Source organism: Eriocheir sinensis, chromosome 52, assembly GCF_024679095.1.
Source record: "Eriocheir sinensis breed Jianghai 21 chromosome 52, ASM2467909v1, whole genome shotgun sequence".
NCBI lineage: Eukaryota > Metazoa > Arthropoda > Malacostraca > Decapoda > Varunidae > Eriocheir > Eriocheir sinensis.
Genome location: NC_066560.1, coordinates 5,151,505 through 5,162,756, shown reverse-complemented (window position 1 = coordinate 5,162,756; position 11,252 = coordinate 5,151,505). Strand labels below are relative to the sequence as shown.

General features: G+C 40.8%; 1 protein-coding gene across 3 annotated transcripts in view; it reads left to right on the top strand.

Moving 5' to 3' along the window:
• The first annotated feature begins 2,999 nt into the window (after positions 1-2,999).
• Positions 3,000-11,252, top strand: part of LOC126982937 (ras-related protein Rap-1b-like) — a 194,739-nt gene continuing 186,486 nt past the window's right edge. For all 3 annotated transcript variants that reach the window (XM_050835215.1, XM_050835212.1, XM_050835214.1), the window contains exon 1: positions 3,000-3,142. The gene's annotated coding sequence lies outside the window, so the exon portion shown is untranslated. The remainder of the gene's footprint in view (positions 3,143-11,252) is intronic.

The window sequence follows — 11,252 nt, the reverse complement described above, 5'->3', positions numbered from 1 at the left end:
GACTTCCACCTTTCTTTATTTCGTCTCATTACTTTTTTATTTTCTTTCTTTTCCTTCCTTTTTTTCCCTTTCTTTTTTTTTCTGCTTTATCAGTCTCCCGTTTCTCCTTCCCTTTTCCCTCTCTGTCTCTTTCTCTCCCTTTTTTTCTTTTCTGTCTTTCTATTTTCATCGTATTACTCTTCTCATTTTCCTTCTATCCTTGTCTTCCTCTTTTCATTCCTTCCGTCTTTGTCTCTTGTCTTCTTTCTCTTTCTTCTATCGTTCTTTCCAGTTTCTTTCTCATTTTCTCTCTCTTCCTGTCTACCTTTCCTCACTTCTTCCCTCTCTTCCTGCTCTTCTCTCCATTATTATCTCCCCTCTTTTCTTCCTCTTCCTGCTTCCTCTGTTTACTCTCTGTTCCCTTCATTCACTTCTTCCCTCGTCTCGTATCTTCTTCCTTCTCATTGTCTTCGCTTTTCCTCTCCTCACCCTTGCCCTTTTCTCCTAATTGCCATCCTTCCACGTGTACTCTCTCTCTCTCTCTCTCTCTCTCTCTCTCTCTCTCTCTCTCTCTCTCTCTCTCTCTCTCTCTCTCTCTCTCTCTCTCTCTCTCTCTCTCTCTCTCTCTCTCTCTCTGTCTTCATTTTCTCCTCCTTTTCCCGTCTTTCCGTCTTTTCTTTCTCCTTTTTATTTGTCCGTTGTTTAATTCACTTCTCTATCTATCTATCTATCTATCTATCTATCTATCTATCTATCTATCTATCTATCTATCTATCTATCAATCTCCCTTTTTTCCCTTCACTCCTTCGCCTTTCCTCCACTCTCCTCTCGCAATTCCCTCTCCTCTCCTCCAAATTCTACCCTCCACTCCATCAGTCTCTCCTTTCTCTCTCCTTGTTCTCCCTTCTTGCCTTTCTTCAAATTCTTAAAACTTTTCTTCCTTTTATTTATTCGTCCTTTTCTCGTTCTTTTATTTTCTTTGTTTTTTTTCTTCTCGAGCTTTTTTTAATCCTCTTCTATTCTTCTTCCTCGCCTTTTCTTTTTTTCTTTTGTTCTTATTAGTCTTTTCTGGATTATTTTTGCTGTTATTTTTGTTGCTGTTCGTGTGATGTAGAAAAATGGGAGGTTATATATGTGTGTGTGTGTGTGTGTGTGTGTGTGTCAGAGAGAGAGAGAGAGAGAGAGAGAGAGTGGTTTACCTGTCTGACTCGTCCTCCCTCAGGTTATGATACTTGTTGGCCTTCAGGTTAATTAAGTCATTAGAGGGACTCACCTGGACACTGATTCCCAGACCCGCCTCCTTCTAATTCAGTTTGTTTTAGTGTTATTTTCTACGTCAATCTGTCTGTTTTTATTTATTGCCTTTTTTTGGTCACATTTTCATTTTCTGTTTTTTTATTTTATTTCGTTTAACTTTTTATTTTATGCGTAATTCTGTTTTGTTTTTGTTTTCTATAATTATTTTTGTGTTTTTTCGTCAGTTATTATTTTTCATTCGTTTTCATTCTATTTTTTTCTGTTATATTTTACGTAATTCTGTTTATTTTGCTTTATTTTATTTATTTTTGCATTTCTTCCCTCAGTTATTTTTTCTGCATTCCATTACGTTTTATATATTTTATTTCATGTTCCACTCATGTTTGTTGTTTTTGTTTTCTTTTCCTTTCTTTCTCGTCGATCTTTCCTTTTTTTCGTTTCTCGTTTCTTTCTTTTATTAGTAACTTCCTTTTTCATTTGATTCTTTTGCTAACGACCTCCACTTCCTCATTTCATCTTCCACTAATGGTTGTGTTTTAGTTTTCTTTTAATTTCTTCTTTGTCGATCTTTCTCTTTTTTTCGTTTCTCGTTTCTTTCTTTTATTAGTAACTTCATTTTTCATTTGATTCTTTTGCTAATGACTTCCTCTTCCTCATTTCATCGTCCACTAATGGTTGTGTTTTTTTTTCTTTTAATTTCTTCTTTGTCGATATTTCTCTTTTTTTCGTTTCTCGTTTCTTTGTTTTATTAGTAACTTCATTTTTCATTTGATTCTTTTGCTAACGACTTCCTTTTCTTCCTCATTTCATCTTTGTATCATATTTGCGTTTTTGTTTTCTTTTCATTTATTTCTTGTTGATCTCTTTTTTTTCGCTCCTCGTTTCTTTGTTGTATCAGTAACTTCATTTTTCCTTTGACTCTTTCGCTCACAATTTCCTCTTCCGCATCTCATCTTCCTTTGGTGTTTGTGGTTTTGTTTTCTCTCTTTTCTTCCCGTGTTTATATTCTCTTTTCTCTTTCCGTGTTGCCGATCCTCTGTGTTATTTTTCTCGTCCCTTTCCGACAACGTTAAACTTCTTTCCCTTAAAATAACGCGACTCGCCACTCCTGTTTACCCTTTGAATTGCCTCCGCGGACAGTAAACACACACACACACACACACACACACACACACACACACACACACACACACACACACACACACACACACACACACACACACAAACACACACAAGGTTAATTCTAGGCTTCCGGCAGAGAGAGAGAGAGAGAGAGAGAGAGAGAATGAAAGCAAGAAAAGAATGAAAGGCAAAAGTTTTACCTCATTTGTATTTGTCAGTTTGTGGGTGGTTTTAGTGGAAGAGGAAGAGGAAGAGGAGGAAGAGGAAGAGGAGGAGGAGGAGGAGGAGGAGGAGGAGGAGGAGGAGGAGGAGTGGTGGAGATGAGGGTGGAAGAACAATAGTGAAGAATGAGTAGAAGGAAGAGGAAGAGGAGGAGGATGAGATAATGCAGGTGGTAATGGTGATGGTGGTGGTGGTGGCGGTGGTGGTGGTGGTGGTGGTGGTGGCGGTGGTGGTGGTGGCGGTGGTAGTGGTGGTTGTGATTTCGGTGAACTGATGATGGTACGCGGTCAGATTACAGAGAGAGAGAGAGAGAGAGAGAGAGACAGAAAGGCACCTCCACTAGGCACTCTCTCCCTCCCTCCCTCTCCCCCTTTCTCCCTCTCCCTCTGTCTCTCGTATGTTGGTCAGTGTGCATCTGGATGTGGTCGGGGGAGGTTGTGTCGCAAGGAGCAGCCGAACTCTCTCGCTCTCAACTCTCACACTGTATCCCCACCCCGCCTGCCCACCTGCCCGCCCACCTGCCTAACACCTTACCTGAATACCTGTCGACGCTGAGCAGTAGGTAAGAAGACGGGTTAACTTATTTTTGTTTTTTCTGCATATTTCGTTTTTTTTCTTCTTTGTCATACTCAGAAACGCACATACACACACGCACATGTACACACCCACCCACGCGCGCATACATTACCCACATCTACGCACAAACGCACACACAGCCGTTTAACCTTTCTTTTTTCTTTATCTATTTTTTATATCTTACTTTCTTTTCTCTCTCTCGCTCTAACCTAATTATTTCTCCACCTATTCATGAGATTCTTCTCTCTCTCTCTCTCTCTCTCTCTCTCTCTCTCTCTCTCTCTCTCTCTCTCTCTCTCTCTCTCTCTCTCTCTCTCTCTCTCTCTCTCTCTCTCTCTCTCTCTCTCTCTCTCTCTCTCTCTCTCTCTCTCTCTCTCTCTCTCTCTCTCCTCGCGACTAGGCATTGTCCCTTCGGATTGGGAAAAGGCTAACGTAACACCGATTTTTAAGAATGGAGACAAAAAAATACCAGGTAATTACAGGGCCATTAGTCTAACTTCAGTTGTAGGTAAGCTACTCGGGAGCATAATTAGATAAAATTGTGAATTACCTTGAAAGCCACTCATTAATTGGGGATTCACAACATGGCTTCCGTAACAAAAGATCCTGCCTCTCAAATCTATTGACCTTTTATAACGACCTCTTCTCAGTTTATGACGTAACCAAATCACTGGACGTAGTCTGTCTTGATTTCCAGAACCGTTTGATAGAGTTTCACATCATGAATTACTTTACAAATTAAAGCAAATAGGTATTGACGGTCAAGTACACCAATGGATCACGAATTGGTTGAGCAACAGACAACAAAGAGTAGTGATTGACGGATTTAACTCAGAGTGGGCGCCGGTCACTAGTGGCGTCCCTCAGGGCTCGGTTCTTGGCCCAGTGCTCCTCATTATTTACATCAACGATGTGGATGTTAGACTCAATAATCGCATTAGTGAATTTACAGACGATACAAAGATTGGTAATTCGGTTCTCACTGACGAAGACAGGCAAAGCCTCCAAGAGGATTTGCACAAAATTTCAGCTTGGTCTGAAAGATGGGAAATGCCCTTTAACGTAGACAAGTGCCAGGTTCTTCAAGTTGGAACAAGAAATAAGAATTTCAGTTACGAAATGCGCGGCGTCAAACTCAAAAGCGTTTAGTGCGTCAAGGAACTGGGTGTCAAAATCGCGTCAAACCTCAAATTCTCACAGTAATGCATCGATGCAGCAAATGAAGCGAACAGAATGTTGGGCTTCATTAAAAGGAACTTTTTATTCAAGGATAAAGATGTAATACTTCCGCTTTACAATAATTTAGTCAGACCCCACTTGGAATATGCGGTACAGTTTTGGTCTCCCCACCATGCAAAGGACATTGCTAAATTAGAAGGTGTTCAACGTCGGGCAACAAAAATGATCTCTTCCTTGCGCAACAAATCCTATGAAGAAAGGCTTTCTACCCTTAACATGTTCTCTCTTGAGAAACGTCGCCTCCGAGGAAAACTGATCGAATGTTCTAAAATACTTAATGGATTTACGAATGTGGACAAATCAATATTGTTCATGATCGATGACACTTTGCGAACGAGAAACAATGGCACAAAACTTAAATGTAGACAAGTAAATTCAGACTGCACCAAATTTTTATTCACGAACGTTGTCGTGCGAGAATGGAATAAGCTCCCACCGTCAGTAGTCCAGTGTAACACGATTGACCCCTTTAAAAAAACAGGCTCGACCGTCACTTCCTTCAACTTAATATTAACTAGAGTTGAAATGCAAAGTTTTGGAGCCGTCTGATTAATGTAGAATCATTTAATTTTAAGGACAGACCACTTTGTCTGGACCATGGGGTCTGTGTGGTCTGATTTTCTATGTAAATTTATATATTTGAATCTCTCTCTCTCTCTCTCTCTCTCTCTCTCTCTCTCTCTCTCTCTCTCTCTCTCTCTCTCTCTCTCTCTCTCTCTCTCTCTCTCTCTCTCTCTCTCTCTCTCTCTCTCTCTCTCTCTCTCTAAAATGATGAGCTGTTTATACGTGTCAGGTTCGTGTCGGTGTTTAACTCGCGGAATTTAGCGGCGCGGCTCAACCCTCTGGGAAAGTTAAGGAAGATTTCTGACAAAGGAACTGAACGTGGAGAGGGAGGAGGAGGAGGAGAAGGTGGAGGAGGAGGAGGAGGAAGAGGAGGAGGAGGAGGAGGAGGAGGGGGAAGTTTTGTGAGTTGTTTTTTCTCTCGTCCATATAGGTTTCTGGTGTCTTGGATTTCCCTTGTTTCTTTCTCCTTTTTTTTTCTTTTATCTGTTTTTTTCTGTCTTCGAAGTTTCAGTGTTTTCATGTTTTCTTTTCCGTTTCTTTACGTTTTCTTTGTCTTTCATCTTTATTTCCATTTGCTGTTTCTCATTTATTCATTCTTTGTTCCTATTGATGATATTCTTTTTCTTCTTTTTCAGTCTTTTTGTCACTTTTCTTTTTTCTTTTTTTTCGTTTTTGTATTTCTTTATTTTTTCTTTTTCTTTTACTTCTTTTTCCCTGTTTTTCTTGATGATTTTCTTGTTTTTCTTTTCTGCCTTATCGTTATTTCAGTCTTCGTCCTTTTTCTCTTCTTTCTTGCCTTCCTTCTTCTCCTCACTCTTTTCCTCTTCTTCCTCTTCTTCTTCCTCCTCCTCTTTCTTGGTCCCTCCGAATTTTTGACTTTTCTATTTTTTCCTCTTTCCTCTTTTACTCACTTACTCCATTTGCACTTCATTGGCGTCTTCCTCCTCCTCCTCCTCCTCCTCTTCCTCCTCCTCCTCCTTTTCCTCCTCCTCCTCCTTGAAGAATTGAGGAAAGTCTAACCATTTCGATAAAACTAAACTTCTTTCAATATATTTATATCCTTCTGGCTGACTTGAATTTATTCTCTCTCTCTCTCTCTCTCTCTCTCTCTCTCTCTCTCTCTCTCTCTCTCTCTCTCTCTCTCTCTCTCTCTCTCTCTCTCTCTCTCTCTCCTGCTTTATTGCTCCTGGGATCTCCATACATCCGTTCATACATACATACATACATACATACATACATTGACACGCTCAGGTAAGCCAGATCCGCATACACACACACACACACACACACACACACACACACACACACACACACACACACAGAATGGTATGAGTTATTCCTTAAAACAATAACGCTAGCAAAGACGGGAAGATTAATAGGACAATGGACACACATCCCTCCTCCTCCTCCTCCTCCTCCTCCTCCTCCTCCTCCTCCTCCTCCTCCTCTTCCGTCTCCTCCTCCTCCTCCTCTCTTTTAAAAAACAATCGATTCCAACAAGAGCTCCAGGAATCAGGAATTGAAGTCAGCTGGAGGGGATGGGCAATCAGGAGGGAAGGGGAAGGGAAGGGAAGGGATAGGGAGGGCAGGGAGGATGAGGGAAGGTGATGTGAGGTGAGGGGAGGGGAGGAAGAGAATTGGAGGAATGGGGAGGGAAATGAAGGGTAGGGAAGGAAAGGGAAGGAAAGAGAATGTTAGAATGGGGAAATGGTATGAAAAGGATAGTAGTAGTAGTAGTAGTAGTAGTAGTAGTAGTAGTAGTAGTAATAGTAATTGTAGTAGTAGTAGTAGTAGTAGTAGTAGTAGTAGGAGGAGAGAAGAGCAGGAAGAGATGGTCAATGTTGCATCTTGTTATTTTTCTTTGTCTGTGTGTGTGTGTGTGTGTGTGTGTGTGTGTGTGTGTGTGTGTGTGTGTGTACATAGATTACCTCTCCGTTTCTTCTAAGTGTATTTGTATTCCTTTTTTGTAATATCGAATTATTTTTTGTATCATTATTTTGGTGGATAATATTTTCTCTTTCTCTTATTAGTAGTTTCCTTTTCTCCTTTAGATTTATTATTTTCCTGTTTTTTTCTTTCCTTCTTTCCCTCCTTTTTATGCTTCCTGCTCATTTATTTTTTATATTTTCCTTTTATCGCTTTCTTTTTTTTTTTGCTTTCCTCCTTCTTTTTTTCCTTCTTAGTCCTGATAACGCTGTCTTAATTTCCTCTATTGTCTCCTTCTCTCTCTCTCTCTCTCTCTCTCTCTCTCTCTCTCTCTCTCTCTCTCTCTCTCTCTCTCTCTCTCTCTCTCTCTCTCTCTCTCTCTCTCTCTCTCTCTCTCTCCTTCCTCTTTTGTTACCTCCCTTCCTTCCTTCCTCCTTCCCTTTCTGCATATTTTCCTCCTTCCCTTTCTTTTTACGTCATCTTGCCACCCAAAGGAAGTATACGTCGATTTTTTCTCCTCCTCCTCCTCTTCTTCTTCCTTCTTCTCCTCCTCCTCCTCTTCCTCTTCTTCCTTCTTCTCCTCCTAACTTTGGTCGCCTCGAGATATACACATTTTTTCTCCTCCCTTTCTCCTCATTTTTCTCTTTTTCCTTTCGCCCTACCCTTTCTTTTCCCTCTTTCTCTCTATTCCTTTTTTCCTCTCCTGTCATTTTTATCCCTCCCTCCTTCCTCTCCTCTCTTTCCTCCATCCTGTTGTTTCTTTTCTGTTTTTACTTTTTCCTCCTTCTCTCTTTTCCTTCCCCCCTTGACTTATTCCCTAACCTCTTCTCTTTTCTCTCCCTCCCTTTGTCCCTCCCTTCCTCCCTTCACTACAGAGACACACTACCTTTCTTCCTTTCCTTCCCTCCTTCTCTCCTTCCCTCCTTCTTCCACCTTCTATTCTTCCTTTTATTTTCTCTCCCTCCCTCCACAACAATGCTTATGCCTTTGCCAAATATATTGTTTCTTTTCTTGCTCCTTTATCTCTCTCTCTCTCTCTCTCTCTCTCTCTCTCTCTCTCTCTCTCTCTCTCTCTCTCTCTCTCTCTCTCTCTCTCTCTCTCTGTTTGTCTGTCTTTGTCTCGTATTTTTCGCTTTTGTTTCTCATTTTTCTCTACTCCTTTTTCTGTTTCTTTTCAACTTTTCTTCCTTTTTCCTCTGCTTTTTTTCCCCTGTTTCCTTAATTATCATTCTTCCTTCCTTTCTTCCTTCCTCCTTTCCTTCCTTATTTCATTCCTTTCCTTCTTTCGTTCCCTTTCTTTCCTTTCTTTTTCCCTCCCTCCTTCCACTTCTCTCCTTCTTTCCCTTCTTCCTTCCTTTCCTTCTTTCTCCTTTCTCCTTATATTCGTCTCTTCCTTCTTCGGTTCCTCTCATTCTTGTTCATTTCCTCCTGGTGCAAATCCCTCCCTCCGTCCTTCCTTCCCTTCCCTCCTTCCTTCCTTCTGTTCTTCCTCCCTTCATTTTTTCCTTCCCTTCCTCCCTTCCTCCCTTTCTCCCTCAATACCTCCTAGGGTGCGTGAAAGCAAATGTGTGTGTGCGTGTGTGTGTGTGTGTGTGTGTGTGTGTGTGTGTGTGTGTGTGTGTGTGTGTGTGTGTTGATACGACGGTTTGTCCTTCCGTGTTTTGAATAGACAGACAGACAGACTGACAGACATATAAAGACCATGATTATACCTGCGTCTCTCTCTCTCTCTCTCTCTCTCTCTCTCTCTCTCTCTCTCTCTCTCTCTCTCTCTCTCTCTCTCTCTCTCTCTCTCTCTCTCTCTCTCTCTCTCTCTCTCTCTCTCTCTCTCTCTCTCTCTCTCTCTCTCTCTCTCTCTCTCTCTCTCTCTCTGCTTACCTGATTTTTTTTACCCTTTAACAACTTTTTTCCTTTAAGAACTTTCCGGAGAATTTCTCGCTGACGGTGCTTGGCAGGAATGCGTCTTGGCCTGCGCTGATGCTGTTGTTGTTGTTGTTGTTGTTGTTGTTGTTGTTGTTGTTGTTGTTGGTGGTGGTGGTGGTTGTGCCTGTTGTGGTGTTGGTGGTGATACTGTTGTTGTTGTTGGTGATGGCGATGGTGGTAGTGGTGGTGGTGGTGGTAGGTGATACTGTTTTTGGGGGTGTTGGTGGTGGTGATGGTGGTAGTGGTAGTAATGGTGGTGACTGTGGTTTTCTTTTTGTTGTTGCTGTTGTTGTTGTTGTTGGTGGTGGTCGAGAAGGTGGTGGTGGTGGTGGTAGTGGTTCTGGTGTTGATGGTGATGGTTGTGGTGGTGATGATGGTAGTAGTGGTAGAAATAATGGTAGTGTTACTGTTTGATGATGGTGGTGGTGGTTTAGTGTTGATGGTAATGTTAGTAGTAGGGAGGCAGGCGGTGGTGGTGGTGGCGGCGCGTGGTAGTAGTGGTGGTGATGGTGGTTGTATTATAGTTAGCGCATATAGTTGTTGTCGTTGTTGTTCTTGTTGTTGTCGTTGTTCTTCTTGTTGTTGTCGTTGTTCTTCTTGTTGTTGTTGTCGTTGTTATTTTTCTTGTTGTTGTTGTTCTTGTTGTTGTCGTTGTTGTTTACTTTGGCCCAACTTTTTAATGGGTCGCCGCGGGGGTCGGGGTAACGCCTGGTCGCCCTTGCGGACCTTGCTTGCAGGCGCCCGGTTCATTTAGTAACTTGGTTTAATTATCTTTTTTTCCATTTTTTTTCAGGAACTTCTATCAATGTTTCCCCTCTTTTTTCGTCTCTCTTTTATTATATTTTTTGGTGCCCCGAACTCTCTATTCACTTATTGTTTTTTCGCTCGACAAGCTTTTCACTCCTTCATCTCATTATCGAACCTCTTTACCTCACTATCACTCTCCTTCAGCTCATTATCAAACCTCTTTACTCTCCTTCAGCTCATTATTGGACCTCTTTACTCTACTTCAGCTCATTATCAAACCTCTTTACTCTACTTCAGCTCATTATTGGACCTCTTTACTCTACTTCAGCTCATTATCAAACCTCTTTACTCTACTTCAGCTCATTATCGGACCTCTTTACTTCACTATCATACTCCTTCAGCTCATTATCAAACCTCTTTACCTATCACACTCCGTCTCATTATCAAACCTCTTTACCTCACTATCACACTCCTTCAGGTCATTATCAAACCTCTTTACCTCACTATCACACTCCTTCAGCTCATTAATGAACCTCCTTACCTCATCGAAACACTTCCTTACCTCAACATCACACCCCTATACCTCGATACACTTCTTTCGTTTTTTCTATTTCAGTTTTGTATATTTTTTCTTTTTCTCTCGTTCTCGTTGTTCTTCTTGTTCTTCCTCTTCCTCTTATTCCTCGTTGTCATCATATTCTTTTGCCTTGTTACGCTTCATTCGTTTTTTTTCTATTTCAGTTTTGTATATTTTTTTGTCTTTTTCTTTCTCTTTCTCTTGTTCTTCTTGTTCTTCCTCTTCCTCTTATTCCTCGTTGTCATCACACTATTTTACCTTGTTACACTTCTTTCATTTTTTTTCTATTTCAATTTTGTATATTTTTTTGTCGTGTTCTCTCATTCTCGCTGTTCTTGTTCTTCTTGCTTGCTTCTCTTATTTCTTGTTGCATTCTTCTTATTTTAGGTTTCCTCCCATTATTTTATTGTATTTATCTATTATATTTTCTGTTATGTTTGTGGTATTTCATTCAGTTTTCTATCTCTCCTTTTAATTCTCCATCAGGCGTTTAGGTAGTGGGCATTCAGTCATTCACCGCATCTTATCTTTCACGGTTCGGTGTTTAACTTCTCGACGTGGATCTCTCTTAAAACAGTTCGGCGCCCAAGCACACATATTTGACCAGGCTTTCGTAGGAGTCTTTGGGCATTTATAGGGGTGGTTTTATGATCCCTCTGGTAGTCTGATCCTTCTTCTCTACCATGAACCTAAGGAACACGCATGAAAACCCGATTAATCTCCTTTTTGGCCTTTGGAAGTAGTTGATGTGAGAGGCGGAAGTGTCTAAATTTACCGACCTACGACTTTAGATAGATAGATAGATAGATAGATAGATAGATAGATAGATTTTTACCAATATTTTTTCACGCACCGGCGACGTATTCTATGGGTTTTATTTAATGTCTTGTTTTCTTTTATTTTTTCTTCTTGTTTTATTATTTTTATCTAGTTTACTTATTATTTTTGTGTTTACTCGTGTGACCTTATACATAATTTCCTGTCTAACTCTATACCAGTCATTTAAGTAGTCAGGAGTTGGTCATTTATCGTATCTATGTTATTATTATTTTGCATGTGGTTCGCTATTTGACTTTAGATAGATGGACAGATAAACATAGTTGCTGCACATAGCGTCCCG